The sequence below is a fragment of the Plectropomus leopardus genome, chromosome 18, assembly GCF_026936395.1.
Source record: "Plectropomus leopardus strain MGB_pleo_1.0 chromosome 18, ASM2693639v1, whole genome shotgun sequence".
Taxonomy (NCBI): domain Eukaryota; kingdom Metazoa; phylum Chordata; class Actinopteri; order Perciformes; family Serranidae; genus Plectropomus; species Plectropomus leopardus.
The window spans coordinates 14,312,657-14,331,450 of NC_142193.1; positions in this window are offsets into that span (position 1 = coordinate 14,312,657).

Sequence of the window (18,794 nt, forward strand, 5' to 3'; positions counted from 1 at the left end):
AACATGATACGTGAAGTACAACAAAATAAAACAGGAAACAATAAACAATAAACATGATTACCTGACCTACAAGGAAAAATGTAAAACCCCAAAACTTGAGAACAACATCCTCATGACAAACGATTCATTTACTGACTAACGAAAAGTATTTCGAGGTGGCTCATTTTCATGAAGTGTTTCAGTGAGCCAGCATGCACAATGTCAGCCAGCGTCTCCCCTAACACCCACCATTAAAATTAAAAAATACACCTATGCTTTTACTTTAGCATGTCAACGTCACTGTAAAATTTTTTTTTAAAAGTCTGACATCATTTAACATTTAAACTTGTACCATCATTAAATGATCAAAGATCAAAATTTCCATTTGTCACATTGATTTATGACAAAATACTTGCAAAATTAATGAAAGATCATTGTCAACTGTACTTTTGATTCAGTGCTATTAATCAAATGTTAGCATGCCAATGCACTAAGATGCTGCACATGGTACACAACTTAATATTTTCATAATTAAAATGTCTTTATGAGCACATTAGCTTACTAACATTGGCATTTAGCTGCTAGCATGTCTGACAAGACTGTTAGATCTTAACAATATACAAAAATGACTGATGAGATGGATTTTCTTTTTTTTTTTTAGAGTGTTCACCTGCCAGCCTACATCTGTACAATCAGTGAGCATAATCAGTGTGTTTAATCTCAACATTAAAGCATGAATAAAGAGGAGGGAGAGAGAACTATTATACTCCAACATGCTCATTATCAAACATAATGTCCACATGCAAATGAACACTAAAGCTGAGAGACTAAGATTAGTCTGATAATCAGTCTGTGGGAATGACAGATGTGTAAATGTCTCCATACACTGATTTATTACACTGAAGGAGTCAGAACTAACACCGTATGTGGCAAATAAGTGTCATGCACCTGTGAACCCCCCCATGCATTCATGATTATAGCGTTTAATGGCCCCCTCTCCGTAACACACTGACATTGTCCACCAGAGATCCTCTCCAAGATGGCTTGATTTACCAAACCTCTCGAAAGGGAAAAAAAATCTCATTGAGGAGACGGATTGCTGAGAGGGCTCTCCAGCAGGCCTATAAATCATTCTTTAATCAGAGCGCACTGAGAGTGAGGTTACACACTCAGACCCCACATTAGCACCACTGACTCTCAGCTGTCTATGATTCTGCTCCCGCACTCTGCCTTCCAAACTCCTTCTCCTGCTCCTTTGCCCTCCATCTCCTCTCGTCCTCTACACCCCGCCATACAAAGCAGCATGTCATTTACCTGAGAGAAGTGTTGTGTGGTAAAATTAAAGGTTTGGGGACACTGAAACACTGACGTCTAACTATTTGGACATCACCCGCTCTAGCTTTGGATGTGGAATTACAAAACCGCGGGTAGTTAAAGGTGTACTGACAGGTTTAATTTAAGGGTACTGTCAGCCAAAAGAACTGAGTGGTCTTGGAACATTTTTTGAACATTTTGCTTTCCTATTTCAAAATGTGAAAATGTTTGTTCCTTTCAATGTGATATTTTGAAAAATAGCCTCGGATGCAGGAATCTCAGCAGAAAAAGGGCAGGAAACAATGCTCAAAAAAATCTCTACGTACATGGTTAAATAGGGTAAAATATGAATGATGGCACTTTTTCTAAAGCTTTAAAAGATTTATTTCAACAGATTTTTGGCATGACTCATTGTCCAAGGTTGATGCCTCTGTGGTGGTCTATTACACCAATCACAAGCTTTGTTTGCTAAAACCAGCCTGTTCAAATATGAAACACACACTGTTTGGCCTTCCTACAGTCAAGGATAGTCTAAAAAATATTTGTGAGCATGAACAACTTTTTTGTGCTACAGAGAGAGAGGTCACAGAGGGGTGTCACAGATTTAAGGTAATAGCTACTTGCAAAGCAAAGAAGAACAGGAGGAGCAAGGATTGTAGACTGAACAAAAATGTAACATAATGCAACACTTTTGCTTTTGCTCTCATTTTTAAGTGAACATCTAAGACATGAACTCAATAGATTTCTAGTCTCAGACTATATTACAGGTGAAGACACTGGATTTGCAGGTCCTGAGCTGGTGTGGCTACATGTGGTCTGTGGATGTGATGCTGGTTGAATGTGTGCCAAATTAATGGAAACCACATAAGACACGACAGATCCCAGTTAGCAGGGAACATTCCCACAACATTGTCTAACGTTACCTACAAGTTGCAACAATGTTTTAAAGAAAACATTTAAATCCGATGTTCAAATAACTTATCATTATCAATGATAAACTTCAACTTCACGTTGACTAAGACATAACGTCATGATGGCAACTGTTTGAGGATGTTTTGGTGATGTTGGGAGGTGACAGATTTATTTATTTATTTATTTTCTAATGTTCCCACAATGTTACATGAGAACAAAGGAAGAACATTTTAAAAACATGTAATTTAGGATTGAGATTATAGACCAATTTTAATTAAAGTGCAATGTAATGTAAAATGTTAACAAAATTGCTAGCTGGGATGATACTGTAGTGAACATTCATTTCCTGGGCAACAGCTCTGATGGACATTTCCTCAAAACTTATGACATCTGTGGCATTGTGTTGTGAGATGCTGTTTAATCAATGTGATATGGCACACCTGCCAGGTAGATGGATTATTTGGGGAAAAAAAAGGTGCTCACTTATATAAATCTTAACAAATTTTTGACCAAAATTTGAGAAAAAATATTTCTATTGAGTGTATTGAAAAAAAGGCTTAGCTTAACCCTGTGAAAATGGGACCAAAAATAAAAATGTTTTGCTTAGTATATATGAACTAAAACCTGCTCTTCGTGTCAAAAAAATGAGCTATTTGAATAATTATGTGCAAATGTAGGATATGTTAAAAAAAACACACAAAATGTAAGGTGATGTGATTTGATGAAGAGCAGCTCAGCTTTCATTTCCTCATTAGTGACCTAATCAGTGTGTGATTAGCTTTGTGTCTCCTCAGGCCAGAGTGGTGTTACAATATTGCTCTTTTGTTCACTCTTAACTTGACAGTCCCATCTTGTTTCACCTGTGCTCAATAATGGACCAACAGATTGAAGATCTTCATTATTTCAACTTATAAATGCCGCAAGCATGAATGTTTTTCCATCCTGCTTGAAAAGTTGATGTGTCACATTGCTTCCCTTCCCCAACTTGCAATAATACTCTGCTGTCAACTAAGATGGATACATGATTGTTAAAAACACTTTGAAAAAAATTGTATTTACCTCTCAGATGCTACAGATAAATAGAAAATAAATAATTTTCTTGTGGAAGAACAAAAAAAGAAAAAAGTATTATAAAAATAAAATAAAAAATGTTGCATTTGGTTGTCAGATTTACGTTTGACGTACTTATTTTTTAATTGGTGGTTATAGACCAAGGACGAAGTTAAAAAGAAACCAGTATGGTGTGGTGAATTATTTTCTATTTAAAGATTTTAAATAATTATTTCTCCTCTTGCAGTTTGGTTCAATCCTTGTCACTAAATAATATTCAATTTATGCAAGTATGATGAAAACCTCATCATTATCTGTCTGAAGGCTGTTTTGGAGGAAAAGTGAAATAGGAGCATCCTCATTAGGTTTGCTGTGTATCAACACTCCCTCCTAGTTTGGTCACAGATGAGGAAGTGCACCCAGTCGTCACTGGATTTAAGTTTCTTTCAACTCACTTCAAAAGCAGTCTTACACTGATAGTGAGGCAAAACTTCAAGCTTCAGTACGGAGACATCACAGGCTGCATTCTCTGGAAGTGTCAGCTTCATCATCTGGAGTCTCTTAGTTGTCATCCTCTCCAAATAGGATGTGTTCAGGTTGACTAAGATAGGGAATAGAGAACTGTATTTCAGTCTGTGCATTAGGACATCAAGTGTGCTCAGTTTGAGGGTCGTCGTGTATAGAGCTTCAATCATATGCACTTCACTTTCCCTTTAAGGAGACAACTGCATGTCAGTACAGTGCACAGTACATTCCCACTCTTGTCAAGTGACGAATAGAATAAAAATTACAAGCCAAGGTGCTTTATGGGGAGTGTATAAATAATGAACGTAGCTACATGGGGGTCTGTGGGGATTTACACTGTTTTGGAGCCAGCCTCCAGGGGTTGATTGATAAACTGCAGTTTTTGGCACTCTTGGCTTAATTTTTCAGCCTAGGAGTAGGAGACGCCAGTCAGAATTCTTCTTTTTTTTTTTACTCACTTTTTTTGGCAGAGGGACTTTTGGATATCTTCTATTCTAATTTTATTACACAAAGCCAAAAAAATAACAGCATGCTATGTTTTAAGAAATAAAAGTTATGGAAATCAGGCTATAAATATCATACAAATAAACCCCTTTATAAAGAAAACTTTCACAATATACTTGAAAATAAAACTGTAAAATCTGGTGTACGTAATTGCTAGTGAAGTCGAGATTTTTGGCTCAGAGTATGAGAGAAAAAAAAGATGTTTGTGAAAATGGCTTTTAAAGATATGTATTGGAAAACGCCATATATTTTTGGACACAAAATAAGAATGGGGTAAATAGGGTAAAATTTTCAGCTAATAAATATCACCATGAGACTTCCCCAGTTGATTACTTGCACTGATACAATTCTGTTTTGAATGACAACTTTTCTAAAATTGCATGTTTTAATACCCAAATTAGACTTTTTAACATTAAAACATTAAATCAGTGTTTAATTGCATACTTTTCTAGAACAGAAATATGAACTAAAATAATCACCACCAGCCTGAAAGAAGACATCTTGGGGAAGTAAAATAGTATGAAAAACAGTTTGAACCTGTAGTGCCTCTCTGTAAGTGCTCTAAAACGTGCAGTGCTACAATATAAACCATATTCACTTGTAGTAAAATTGCCGAGCACTAGAATGAGAAGTTGTAACTCTGTGTTGTGCAGAGTGATGTGCATTGTTTTTACTTGTTAGATTCCTGTGAAACATTTGATGGACACATTTTTCGGAACAACCGGCATTACTTGAGTTGTTTGGAAGAAGGTTGGCTTGAGGCTAAATTGTAATGATTTGGTTGACTGTACAGTCCAAAATAGGAGTTTGACTGACAGGGTTGTGACAATTTATTCTTTTGGGATCATTTCGAGACAGAAAAAAAAATCTTCTCTGTTCTATTTAAACCTGCAAAAACTAAATTTTTGGCCACTTGGGAACAGCAGAACAAAAGGTGTGGAGGGAAATTGACATATCACCACCTTTTAACTAGATTCACTGCACTTAGTGCTGAACTGATTATGAGTGCAAACTTTATTTCATTGCCTCCAGAGCACATATGGTAATTCCACTTAGCTCTGTCCGCTGATAAATATCCTCAAGTTAACCTCTGCATACTGAAGTGTACTGTGTGCGCACTGCTCTCATATCTCCTTCCTGACGAAGGTCCCCACAGGCTTTCACTAAGTTGGGAGCATTGTTGTTTATATAGCACACAACCTTGGTATTAGTCCCCAGTTTACTCTGTGTTTTTGAAAACAAACTGGCTGTATGCCTTTGAGGTGAGGGATTTAGCCATCTCCCCTGCCTCTGATATCCTTGAAAGGCAATGTCACTGCTGACGTTGTGTTGTGCTTGTTTGGCCAAGCTATAGCTTTAGCTTAGTTATAGCTTTATTGCTCACGAAAATGCTAAACAAATGGGGGCTCTTGTTAATCTGCCTAACTCCTACACAATTCACATAACCTGATCTCTCAGAAATCTTGACATGAAAATGACCTCTACAGACCACATCATATGTTATAATAATGTGTCGGCACCTCTGAAACAATACCAATGACAAGAAAAGTAGGATCCCTTGTCTGTTCCCTTGTTCCCTAAAGTCCTCGTATGGAGGAGGGTTGGGGTGGGGAATTGTTCAAACAAATACAAGACTTTCATCCAGGAGACTGTTGTTTGTGTCCCGTGTGAAATTTAAAATCAATATTGACTTATTCTAAATTTACGTATTTTACGTCCTTTCAATGCTCTCTCATACCCAAATGACAGAAGACGTCAATTTCCAAAACAACTTATATGACCGCCCCCAAAATTACATACAGCTTAAATGGTGTCAGTTTTAAACACATCCTTATTGTCATGAAACGGTTGCAGTTTCTCTCCATAGCTACGAATCATAGCATATGTCGTTGGTGTAGCACGGTACACTTTCTACCAGAAAGAAAAGAAGTCAATGCTGACTAAGGGACACAAACACCAGTCTCCTGGAAAAAATCCTGTGTTTGTTTAAACACACAATCTTTTTCTAAACATTGCCAAGCCATTTTGTTGCTTAGGCCTAAGCGTGCCACCACCATGTATTTTAATATATCCTATACCACCGCCATTTAATGCAGTGTTAGGGGGTTGTGGACATTTTTGGTATTTCTTTGAGATCATTTTGATTCACAAGTAGTCTAACTGTGATTAGTGAAATACACTATTGTTAAGATTTTACAATTGCTGTATTATTGCTTTATGTTCAGGACTGTGAAAATGACCTTTAACTTATATCTGGTGCAATAAGTGTAACATGTAAAAAATAAAAAGTTCAATATCTACACTTTCGGCTGCATTTGTATCACTTAAGTCTTGCTTGTTTAGAGGAACTCTCTCTGTCTGAGCTTTGAGAAAAGTTGTGTTCAGGTGTAAACTCCGCTTCTTGTTTAACTGGGGAGGAGGAGGTAATTTTTCACAATGCTTCTACCAGACATGACTTTGGTACTAACTGGTCATTTCAGGAATGTCCTGAGAGTAAGCACCAGCCTGTGTCACAATTGCTTGCCGAGGTTTCTTTGGTGGGCAAAGCCCAGAGATATATGCTAAGGGGGTAAGGGAGAAATCAAATATGTGTCCCATTTAATTCATAATTAAATCAACTGTATAACATTTGCTTATGTTAAATAATGCATTCACATCACTGGTGTGCCCTACATCAGCTTGCAAATGGAGGGAAGAGGAAACTCTTGTGATTCATACAAAACAATACATCTGCAAAAACAAAGACATTTTAATAAAAATTAGCCTCACACTGAGTTTTCAGACATGGTAAAAATATTGGTGCTTCTGCATTCAGTCTTTTTTCAGTCTAAATCAAATTTAAAAATGGTAATATAAGTGATAACATGTTTTTGTTTTTGTTATAAATGATAGACAACTTCATTGTATTCTTTTTACAAGCAAATTGGTGGAAGAAACATACTTCAGTGTGACTTTTCTTTCGCCTTTGTTTTTTTCATTGTGCTTTTGCTGGTTGTTTGTTGCAGTTTCTGCTTTGCTTCTGGCCTCCATTAATGTTATGACATAAAAACAAAAGAGCCAGTACTTTCAAGAACCCTACAAACGCACACAAAGGGGAGATAAATTTGACATTGCTGATCTTGTGGTCCTAGAAGATATTTCCCAGAGCCAAATTGTAGCACTTTACAGTTCTGTCTACTGTGCAAAAAAGTATGACAAATCACCAAAAGCACCCTGTTCTGTTTCTGACGTTTTAGCATCCCTGAACCTTGTTCTTTGAATTCTGAATCTCCACCCTTGTGACACTGGTGCAGGGGAGAGGTGATGAATGATTGAAGCTTACCTCCCATTTTTTTCCCCATTCCTCCACATGGTTGCAACACTATCTCCTCTGACAGACACCGGCTGTGTGTGGAGTTTCCCCTCAGAGTGCAGGAATGGTTTGGATACAGAGTCAGACCTCTGTGAAAAGACAAACCAGGCAGAAAATTGAACACCTCCATTGGTATTTGCAACAATCAATTTGTTTAAATGAAATATTTATGCACCAAACCTAAAGTGGATCCTCAAGTCCTGGTAGATCGTGTGTTGGGGGTTTCATATCTAACCAAGCTCTGATAAAGCATGCAGGGCTGCGCAAGGCAAAATTGTGAACACATTGTGATCCCAACGATAGTAAAGCAGGAAAAGCCTTTCCATTCAATTAAATGATTCCAATGTCTGTAACAACACATAGATTGCTTCCACTGCGTGTTTCCATGGTCACTGCCAAGCACCTTTCCTTTCATATCCTCTCCTAAATCTCGATAAGAACATTAATTGAGACCAGATTCCTGGAGGATAAGGGCGGCAAGTCTGCATGGATGACAGTAAATGAGATCTGAATATGTAGTGTGGACCAAGAAGGATTTAAATATAAATTATGAATATGGCAGAAATTCAGAGCGCTCTAAAAATTCCCCCTCGTGCTTCAATAATAGATACGGTTTAGTGCTCTGCCGATCCATATGGGATCCTCATTTATACACTGGTGTTTGTGAGAGTAATGCCAAATAATCTCTTTTTACATGAAACGGATGAGCTTTCCAATGTTGTTTTGGCTTTTCCTGTTTAGTAGAATTAAACTCTTGGCAGGGTGTCTATTGATTCTGTGAACACTTGTTACTAACAGGTTTTCCACCTGTATTGTTTGTGAACGAGTGGATAACTTTTGCATGACTGGAGAAGGATGGGTAGTGTCTTACTGAGGGTAAAGAAAAAAATAAGTTAATATATATTTCATCTTGCATTGAATGCTGGGAGATTTGCACTTCACGTAACCTCTCTGTGTGATTGCCAGGTTTAGACATCTGTTATACACTAACAGATCAAGTCACTTTTTACTAATACCTTCTCAAACAGATGCTGAAAGCCAAGGTCGCACTTCTCTTCTCACAGTGGGATGCGCCGTATGAGCAGAGCTGCTTCCTCCTGCACTGACAGAGCTTGCATGCCGAGATGTCTGACTGATGAACTGCGAGGCCCCTCAGGAAAATCAGAAATTACTGTTCAAGGAGGAGCATGCTGGAGGGGAGTCAGTATCAAGTATCTTTAAAAATTAATCCGTGAATACAGGCAGATAGGTGCTCTGCCCATTGCAGTCACGTTGGTCATCACTGATGAAATGCTCTGCATTTTGTATGGAAGCTGATTAGCAGGTCTTTGCAGGAAAGCAGGTAAAATCACATCTGTTTTTAAGTTTTCTGGCCGTTTTAAGGACATGGTTACACCTACACCACCTGTTCATAGTTCTGCATTAAATCTCTTAAGGGGACAGAACCTCTTAGTTTCATGTAGATACCTGTTAACTTTAGGGAAACAGGATGCTCATTTCACTTGGTTTTCATCCACAGGGACAGAATGAAGGAGCTAACAGCCCACCAATCTGTGAAAGAAGTGCTGCACAGCCAGCTTTTTCAAACTAATTGCCAAAACACTGTAATTTTTGGAGTAAGAAAAATGTGAACCACAAACAGAAAAAAACAATGACCATCCAGGTTCTCGGAAACAGCATCAATTGCTAAATTGAAACAATTTGAACTAAAATTAAGGCCAGAAAATAGCAGCACAGAAGAACACAGCTGTTATTTAAGATAAAAGTGTCCAAATGCATTCTGATCAACTATCCCCTCCCATCTCTTCAACAGCCAACATGACCAGCAATTTGCCTGAAACACAGCCAAACCCAGTTAAATTTGGGTAAGAAGGTAGGCTATTATTTTAATTTTCTCTCTTCTAGCTAAATTGATGGCTTGCAGAACATGGCAAGCATAAAAAATGAGAACACAGTGCATGGAGACACTATTGGAAATGCAATGGAAGCTTCAGGACCAGAGGACTATTGCGCTCAGGTGTTCCCAGTTTCATTGAAGTGACAGCCCCGCCTACCAATCACCTGCAAGACAACCAAATAAACCAACAGCTACATTCATGCAGACACCTGTTCAACAATCGGGAAGTTTTTTTGTTTTTTTTAATTGAACAGTATTAGTAACACCTGTGCTTTTCTTACAATGACAAGTCAACATGTCTGCAGTGAGAAAGTCCAATGGTGATAAATATACTTCATGCTGCACCAAGTGAATTTACATTTACCTAGAACACTAAAAACACAATGTATTGCAAAAAGTTTGACACTTGTTGATGTGAAAAGTTTGTGCATCAACAAAAGCAAAATGTGCAATGGACACATATGACATCACTCAAGAGGCACAAAATGGCAGTAGACAAAACACCAGATCTGTCAGGAGAGATGACAAGATTTCAACATTTCTCAAATGAAATACATGAAAATACACATAAATGCTTCTTCCATCATTGAGTCTTCCAACCCAAGTGACCACACAACATGTTTGTTCTTACCCTTTAATATGATCCAGAGGAGTGTGTCTTAAAATAGCACCACTACTGGTATCATAACAATGGTGTGGGTCATATATGACCATTACCACTCACACTTTTAACACATGGTTGAAGTGAAACAGGAGCAGTGGCAGCAAAACTACTTTATTAGGTTTAGGGGAAAGGATCACCTGTGTCACATTACATAGGTACGACGCTGACTTTTGGTTTCAAACGGGGCACAAACAGCCATCCTCTGGGTCAAAGTCCTGTGTTTTTTGACCTGACCTGACCACCTCCATATGCAAACTTTGCTGCTCTTTACACTCATCACCTGACTTCCTCCTCTGCTCGCATTACAATTACAACAGCCTTGAGAACTCTCTGCCTAACAAATATCCTGAAAATGATTTATGACAAGCCACTTGTACAAACAACGCGTTTTGAAGGTAGAGTCTTCATATCGATGAACCAACTCAATATTCACATTACACTAGTGGACAGAAACACACAATAATTTACATTTCAACCGGAAAGGCAACAACAAACTTATGCAAAGTGGATTTAATGCAAATAAATAACCTACATTTACAAAATAATTTATTGATTTATACACCTATTTCTATAAGGATAAAAAGATAGGTTAACAAATACAAATACAGGTTAACAAACCTGTGTATTAACTTTCGTCTTTTTTAAAGTCATAAAATGAGTTTCATGACCTGAAAAAATTTGCATATTTTGCTATGTAATTTTTTTCTTTCTGTCTTTCTTGCTTTCTTTCTTTCTTTCTTTTTAAAACAACATTATTTACTGTATTTTTAAATGGAGAACATTACAATTTCTACACATATATGTATTGTTTTTATTTCACGTTTTTCCTGCCCAGTATGCTTGTTTAGGAGACTGCTTAAGGTAAAGAGTAGCAAAATTATAAATGCTTCACATAATATTCAGAGCATGTGGTCACATCAGGCTCTGTGAAAATTAAACACTCTACAGTTTTTGCTTGAAGCAGAATATCACCAAATAAAATATTCTCATCTCTGTTGGAAATAATGCGCCGCAGGACATTCCAATCAATATTTGTCACTGTTAATTCTCTCTGGAGGCCATAAACGAGGCAGCAAACACTGGAATGTGGGATGTTAGCAACAGGTGACATCTGAAGTTACAGCACTTGAAATTTGCTGAACAAAATTTGAGGTTTTTGTGACAACACTGGTTCATGGCTTTGACATTGAAGAGCATTGACTGGATTAAATGAATCAACTGACCAAATGAACGTGTGAGTGTGCTCATACAAGAACTGAGACCAACAATTTGTGCTCTTAACCAAGCAGTAAAGCAAGTTTGTTTGCACAGAGACACCTTGTAACCTGTACCTTTATCTGTGCAAGGCTGTTCTGCAATACAGGGTCCCACTGAGGGACAGTTCTCATTTTGTTTGGATTCAGGACTGTCGAGCCTCAGAATAACAGCAGGGATTAGGTACTCCCTGTTTATGTGCTTTTCACAGGACACTGGCCATCCAGAATAAAGAATCAGTGGAGATGCAATCAAAGAAAACAAATCTGGGAGCCACTGAAAGGACATCGAAATACACTTCACAGCCATCAATCGACTCTTGTTGCATTTAGGCAACAGGAACAGGGGTGTAGCCTTCTATTCACTGTGATCAATCACTCGCCAAAGCAATCCTTTGTCTTTGTCACTGAAACCCAAATAAAAACGCACAAAATCCATCAGGCATGCGGTTTGTCTCAATCAATAAGAAGCTGTGTTCAGAAGTGCTCTGAGCAAATGAATAGGTTCATTTTTTTTAATAACGCAGATGTCCTCCTCTGATGGCAGCTGTCCATCATCACAGAGCTGCTACATGAAAATGGTGTGGATGGAAATCAGTCTGTGACAGAGGTGTTAATATTTTAATTATGCGAGGACACATGCAGCCTCTGCATCACTTGAAAATGACAAAGACAGCAACAACCTGCAATCAGTACATTTTTTAAAAATCATTCAATGACTTACGAATGAAAGGTACAGATGCTTAGAATCAGTGCTCATTATTATCTCAAAATAAACATGCAGCAGATTCCTGTTCCATTATTAGAACTGTGATAAAACAAATCAGAAGTGGAGGGATCACAGCGCCCAGGCACCTGGGGTCCTCATATTTCAGCTAAAGTTGTAACTAATTAGAATTCTGGGATTCCTCTTGACAGTGTGATTCTTTTTTGACCTGGTGGCAATCCAGATCTGAGGGTTATGATTTCACCCTCCATGCAAGGGGATCAGAAATATTTGCTTGATTCAGGAAACTGCTGAGTACTGTCAAAGCAAACTGTGTGATAATTAGACGATTTCGTCGAATATCGAGATGCTCAGCAGACGGCCGAGAGGATGGCATTTCTAAGCCGTGTCCCCCTTTATGTGAGGAAACAAAAGGAGGCAATGCATCAGAATAGACTTGAGTTAAACAACACGGGCAAAATGTCACCAGCAATTAGCTGACACCGTGGCTGGCGAGGAGAGAGGTAACCTGCTGTTCAATGGCCTTTAGTCTGCGCTTGGCTTTTGTCCTTGTTGTCTTTTCTCAGAAGATCATCAACAAATACATAGGAGGATGATGAATAAGAACATGAAGATGAAGCAAAAAATAATTAGTAGTAAAAGTGTTATAAAAAAACAAGTTTGTTGTGAGGAAACTTTAAATATGATGCCAATTTTCCAAATTGAAGTTCGGCAAGCTACAGGTTTCAAAGTCAAAGCCTCTTTATGCAAAAGCTCAGCATGTGCCTGATGGGAGAAAAAGAAAATGCTTTTTAATCATTGCACCAAACTTTTCAACATATGTTTCTTAAGCATTGCAGAGAGAGTCCAGCTAAATGGAAGCACTCTGCACTCCTACACCAGGCATGATAAAATAGACACAGTACAGCTACATATCCAGCCAGTTCTCATCCCAACGTCATAAAATATCAACGCTTTGTCACACCCCTCGATGTGTGATATCAATGCCAAGGGCAAACTTTAGAGTCTTTGTGAGACTTACTAGGCTTTTAAATAATTCCAGTGTATACCCATACACGGCAATATTGACACTGAGAGCACCTGATGTGATACAAAATGCAAGAAAGTCTGCATAGGGCAGGAGGAAGGGGAGGTAGACAGGTCAAACAAACACAGGACTTTCAACCAGGAGGCTGCAGATTGTGTCCCATGTAAAATCGAAATCAAAGCTGTGTTAAAGTAGTTAAACAACTTCATAGCTAATGTTATGTGATTTATGCACAGTTGTCATGCACTGACCTCGGTCACCATTTGCATCACTTTACCATTGTTATGTAACAAATGTACTTATTAAAGCCTAAAACATGATCTTTTTCATGAACTTCATAACCGTAATCAAGTAGTTTTGTTGCCTGAACCTAAAACCAACTGTTTCACACCATTGGCCACGTCACAATGTGTTTCAGCTGTGCATCACGTAGAGACACTGAAGGGTGCTATGGGAGTTGTTATGAGACATGAAGTGGTGTGACAAAGCATTATAATTTGACAACCTGGGAATAAGAACGGGTTTAACCTTTCACGTTAAAGGATAGGTTAAAGGTTTTCAATTTTCAAGTCTTTGTTAAAACATAAGATGCCAAAATGTTCATTGAAACAGTTTTAGTTCACTGTAATTGCTTCTGATGTGCATTTTGGCTATTAAGAGATCCCTTCCTAATGTGTTTCCAATGTAAGTGATGGAGAACAAAATCCACAGTCCTTGTCTTTGCAAAAATCCATTCCAAAATTTATCTAAAGCTAATTTGACGCTTCAGCAGTCTCACTTAGACAAATCAAGGGAGTGTCTTCCAAAGTTACAGTCTTTTTAGTAACTCTTTGTGTTTCTATTCCTGCACCAATTTTGCACTCAAAAAGCTGTAACTCTGGAAGATCCTGCACTTGATTTGATTAACTCAGACTACTGGAGCTTCATATTAACTTCAGATATGCTTTGAAATACATTTCTGAACAGAACAAAGACACGTCATTTACGTTGGAATCATTTCAATGTAAAACAGACTTGAAAAATTGTGAACCAATTGGTGCATACCTGCCTCTCACCAAGTGCAGAGAAAGCTCATTACTGTAAGTGATGGAAACATCAGAAAAAAAAGATGAACGTAAAAATGTTTAAAAAACAGAAAATATTAAAAAGTGTGCTGACAAGTGTGTGTCTTCTGTCCTTAAACACCTACATCCAGAAAATTAACCCCTAAATGTCACTCTGAAATTGATTGTGATAGTAGCTATAGCAAAAGAGGTCCCTGCTTTATTTTTACTGCGCTCTTTGGGTCCAACTCAATTACTTGAAATGTGCATGAGTGACTGATGGCAGAAAAAGACATGTCCTAACCAAAACACAATGAGCAGTGTCTCACTCCTCTAATGGAAGACGCAGCAATAAGATCATCTCACTCTACTGATTTACAGCAGCCCTCATTTATAACACTGCTTTCTGACGTTTTGATTAACTGGCTTTGTTCAGTAGTTGTAGAACACTACTTTATGGATTCAGTGGAGGGGAATAAGTATCCTTATGTTTGTTCTCAGGGAAAACATAAGTGCAGTCTCAAAGCAACAGAACATTGCTGTAACTCACGGTTCCCTTTGTGCCTCTTGTTCCCCGCTCTTCTCTCTGAACAATCATCTCCTAACCGAGTTTATCCAAGAGCACAGTTCAGCAAACATTACATTTTAGACAGTCTTCGAACGAACCATTTGGGTTTTACAGCACTTGTAGTATATTTTGAGTTAATGACCAACTCTAGTTTTTTTTTGTTGTTTTAAATTGAATGAGGACAACATTGACTCTCGATCTAATGTTCCACAAAACATACAGGAATCTTTAGGAAATACTGAGTGGGTGTTTGCCACAAATAAAAATTACACATTTTACTCTACAACAAATTCTGAAACTCATCATTGCTGTCAAACTTTTTCAAAGAAAAAAGAAACAATAGTTATTGTCCTTATGCTGGCATCTCTTTCAAGTTTGTCTAGAAAACTGCAGCCTACAGTGTGCCACATAATTTAGCCGTATAATGTCAGGTTTTCCACAAAGAGTGGGTGGAATAACTTAATGCTGTCAAGTCCTGATATGATACTGATACAGTGATCCTATAATCTCGGAATAGCAAGAAACTAAATGAAAAAGTGAGATATTCTGATATCCTTGGCATTATAGGACGATGACAAGAAGAAAGGGAAGGTGTTTCATTACCACGGGGCGCTTTGCTGCACCACTGTGCAGAGGCTTGGCAAGGTTGCTTATTCTCAGTGGTTTTTATCAACTTAAAAGGGAAAGATTATTTGAATCCCTGGGGGCAATTTTCTGTGCTGCTTCAGCCAGGGCACAGCTGGCAGTTTAGCATCATTAATATAGAAGCAAACAGATACTATGAGAAATTAATTGTCATCTAGCAGTAAGTGGTCAACACAATACAACAGAAAAAAATGCTTTTTGTTCTGAAGATGTTGATTACAATGCTTTGTTGATATAAAATTAATTTGACATTAAACAATGACACATTGCAGAGAACCAAGTACATTATGGGGCTTTGTTTGTGTTTGCTGTGATGCAGGATCTGTGTGAACAAAAGTACAGAAGGCACAGCATGAAAGTTGGGATGCTGCCCTACAAATGTCATATTTTCTGAACACTTGCTGCATGACAAACTATCGCATATTGCAGGAGCTGGTAATTTAGGAGCAATTTCTGGGATACCTGCACACGTCAAACAGGAGTTGTATAACATTGGGTTCTATTACTCATTGGAATTGCATCCATTTGCACAGAATACAAAAAACTTCACTGTTCATCTTCATCAAAGTTCTCCCAGCTGGGGATGGCAAGGATACGGCGGTATTTAGTATTTCTAAGGTTTAGCAGCACACAGTGCACAAGTAATGTCAGTGTTTTCTATCATTAAAAGTTGAAGGTTCAGTATGCAGTTCTGGAGAAAGATAGTTGATTGTTGAGTCTCATTGCAAATATAGAGACACTTTGAATTGGTAGTTGGACCAAACAGCTCTTTCTCATGGCTCAGTCCTAAGTAAGCATCATTACAAATAAAAAAAATTTTAAAAATCCGGAACTGTATCATTTTACAGTCCACTGTCCTGAGCTGCTGCTCTGAGGGAAAGAGTTCATCTTTCACTGTGTGAAGGATGTACGCGCAGACAAGTGCAGTGTTGTCCACGTATATAAGTGTTCTATGGGAAACGTTTAGAAAGGCCCTCTCAGTATCTGCTGTCCATGTGAGCAGACTGTAAGTAGGTGAGGGAGTTTTTCTAGGCAAGGTGTTTCTGTGTGTGTAGAGTGAAAAGTGAAAGCTTGAATACTGCTACAGCGGTGAGGTCATTGTGAAAAGAATGAGTCACTTATCATGACCCTTTACGAATTTCTATTTTTACCATTAACTAATTAATCGATTATGTTTCTTCAGGAAGCAAATGAAAACTAGAAACCATCTGGCAGCATTTTGTGACTTACAACAAATGTTGGTCAGGGACGTAGGGTGAAGAGGCAATAGCCCCTTTCCACCTTCCTAGCCCTTGGTTCCGGCACCCTTGCTTGGACCACACCAACCTTTGAATTCAGCCTTCATTGTGATCTCAGCTACACACCTATGAAGTTTCACAACTCCATCTCGCACTTTTGTGATGCTATCCCAGTGACAAAATCTGTTCACAGACCTATAAACACATTGCAAAGTGTTTAAAATGGCTTTCGTGGTTTATCGTGCTACAGGAAGTCTCTCCAGGACACATTATGTGTGATGACACACACAAACTCACAAGGGTAAGAAAACAGTTCCAGTCATGCTGACATGGCTGTTACAAAAATATGAACTGTTTCCATGTATGCATACAGATAATAAAGCAATAAACCAAAATGTTTCAAAATTGGACATGGGGAATCAAAAAAGTGACCCATTATAACAGATTTTTGAAATTTCTCCTTTTTTGTCCTTGAATTTTACTTTTGAGCCCATTTTTATTCATATCAGCTACAAACATGAGTGTCTTTGCAGCCTATGGCCAATCTAGAATGTAAAGTCTTAGAGTGACACATCAAAAGAGTAAAGTGTAAAAGAGTTCGAGCTGTCTTAAATGCTGTCTCTGTAGTTCCAAGTGTCCCATTGTTTCTCTGTGTATAATGGTTTCATAATGGTTTATATTTCAACAATTTGACCTTGATGGACACGTGATCTACATGATTGCTCATATTCTACAAATGATGATGTTCAAGCCTCAGTAATTAGGAATTAAAACAACTCTGTCTCATTCCACTGCTTGTATATTGGCGAGGTTGAGAGATGTGGTTATCTAATCTTATCTAGATGTCATTTATTTATTTATTTATTTGAATTTGTAATACTACTAACAGCAGAGAAATAAATGAAAAAAAGAAAGCTACACCCAAAGGGACTGATTGTATCCAAGTGGTTGTACATCACAAAACTTTTTGGAGGTGGTTACATTTTCTGACATCATTCACCATGAGCTGCAGGTGAAACAACGCTGTCTGGTGTCCAACTCATGGGGCCTGATGGATAACATCATAAAAGTGTGTATAAGCTTTAGTAGTGTAAAGAAAAAACTGACATTTGTGTATGTCCTGAAGTACAGTGTAGCAGTGGACCCCCAGGGAGCCAAGACTGTTGTCTGTGTAAAGCAGCACTGAATCTCTGATATTTTACTTGTATAATGTGACAATATTCACAAGGCACCTCTGAATGTTCTCCAAAAAGGATTCACTTAACCCCACTGTTATCCAGTGTAGCCTAAAACTGCTTTAAAACCTTCTTTAATTTGCAATAAACAAAAGTTAATGAAGAAAGGGAATAACAACATATGTCAAACCTTGGACGTTTAGCTGTCCATGAAAAGAGTCTAAGTTTCATTGTAGGGTTTGTTCTGTTAATATAAAGATACTGCTGTTGTTTTAATGTCAAGTGTGACTTTCATGAACACTCTTGTGCAGGTTTACTGAAATAATAAAGAATTAGAAGGAGGCAGAGGCTGGATGAGTACCTGCATTTTCTATTTAAGAGTGGTTTCACCTTCACCTCCTTGTACCTCTTCTGTTTTTCACTTTTAGTGTATACAGCATAAATACACTTTTATCATTATAATCCTTTAGAAAACCAACTTCTTTCACTTTTGTGCTTTACCCTTTTTTAAGGACTATTTGCCTTGAAGCAGTAAGTGTATGCTGCCACGTTACTGTGCTCTGAACTCTCTCTTCTACCTACTTTACATTATTGTTGCTGCAGATGGTGCCTCAAAGGACATTCATACATACAACCACAGTAAATGGAACCCAAACTTTATTAAATAAGACAATTTAAGGCAGAATGTAAGATTTAGGCATGCATGGTACCCATGAAAAGAGTTTTACCAACATTTCTTACAACGGATTAAGCAGTTTTAGCTCACAGTTACAAATTATTATAATTATAATATTAAATTATTATAATTAAAGGAATATGTTGCAGAGCAGATACCAGCTTTGTATCCCAACAAGGTGGGTAGTATGTGTAAATGAACTGTTGGAAATTCCCCACCATCTTACCAGAACCCAAATCTCACTA